Genomic DNA, 473 nt, shown 5'->3' with positions numbered 1-473 from the left:
TCTGGTGGGTGTGGTGCAGTGTCTAGCGACAGGTGGCAGAGGGGCAGGCACAGACCACTGCCCGTGCTCGGGTGACCTCTCGCCGACCTCTGGCCCTCTTGGCCTCTCCTCCCAGCCCCAGCCCTTCCTCCCTGTCCACACGGCAGGCGCTGAGCCGAGCTGCTCCCAGCCCCACGGACAGCTTGCCCTGAAGAGCAGAGCAGGGACCGGATAAGACCACGTGCTTCCGTGCTGCACAGAGGTGGCCCCATCCCTTGTGTGTCTTTACAGCAGTCCCGTGATACATAACCACATGGCCTTATTTTGCTGGTTAGGAGACAAGCAGGAAAGGGTGTGGGTTGTCCTAAGACGCATTGCTGGTTGGTGAAGAAATGAACTGTCCTCACTGTCAGACTCTGGCCCGTGCCCTCCAGTTACACAGTGGCTCTTGGAGCATCTGAGCAGTGGGGTGGCTTGTGGCCCGCATTTGTGTT

Source organism: Mustela nivalis (assembly GCF_964662115.1).
Source record: "Mustela nivalis genome assembly, chromosome: 17".
Lineage (NCBI taxonomy): Eukaryota > Metazoa > Chordata > Mammalia > Carnivora > Mustelidae > Mustela > Mustela nivalis.
Note: the sequence above shows the minus strand (reverse complement) of the source record.